The sequence below is a fragment of the Macadamia integrifolia genome, chromosome 2, assembly GCF_013358625.1.
Source record: "Macadamia integrifolia cultivar HAES 741 chromosome 2, SCU_Mint_v3, whole genome shotgun sequence".
In the NCBI taxonomy this organism is placed as follows: domain Eukaryota; kingdom Viridiplantae; phylum Streptophyta; class Magnoliopsida; order Proteales; family Proteaceae; genus Macadamia; species Macadamia integrifolia.
Window position 1 is genome coordinate 42,370,859 of NC_056558.1, and position 1,107 is coordinate 42,371,965.

Consider the following 1,107-nt stretch of genomic DNA (forward strand, 5'->3'; position numbering starts at 1 on the left):
AAGTAGTTATGTTTCTGTTTCATTCTCTATTTTTCTTTCTAACTGTTAAAGCCCACTTATCAAGAAAACAAGTATACACCCTTCTCTTATTTTAATGCATTGGTCGTGTTTCCATGTTAGATTGGAGATTTCAATTCAGGATTTTAGATTGCAGAGAAGTGAGGTTCATCTGACTGTAGCTCTTCATTGGTTCTGGAGAAATCCATTGCTAGTGAATCTGGTAGTGTTCTTATTTGTTTATGTTTTTAAAATCTCAGCTCTCAGGTGTTTGATGTTGTATCTTCCCCTCCCAGTCGCACGATCCATGTCTATCCACGTGTCATCGTCCTATGTTGCTTTATATGATGCGTAGCACATTCCCACGATACAGATGATTTGGATCCCCTTCAATGGGGATCCCGTGTACTTGTCCGTCGGCACATCCTTATCCATCAGGCTCGCCATTCGCTTGATGTGTTCCCAAACCTGAAATTTGATCATTTTTCTAGTTGTTACAAAGCCAAGAGAGAGCGAGAGAGATTAGAGGAGACTGGTTTGGGTTATATCATTGGTATAATTGGATCTACTTATGATGTGTTTGGTATGCATTCTCATAATGCATTCCATGTCAATAACATGTTCTTGGACGACAAACATATCGTTTGGCATACGTTTTCATTCTTGTATCCTATAACACATCCGAGAATGTGCCCCATTCTGGAATGGGTAAGAGAGCCCATTATGCGTTCTCATTCTTTTTTGTTTCAATTACGACATCTTCTTTCATGTTTTCTTTTTCGTATCCAGCAGCCTAGCACCGATGGGCGGCTCCATTAAACCTGTCTCCGACACTGGCGAAGTGGAAACATCTCAAATATTGACATTGTGCTTGAAGTAACCATCCTCTGCCTCGCCGTTGATTTCATCAACCACCGTATCAAATCAATTTTGCATGTTTCTACATCCATAGAAAATTTTCCTTTCAAATACTGTCGAGTGCTGACATTGGGAAGCCTACTTGAATAGGTGGACGAATATCTTCCATGGTCCCATTTGTTCTCAACTATCCCTTTCACGAGAGAGAGAGAGAGAGAGAGAGAGAGAGAGAGAGAGAGAGAGAGAGAGAGA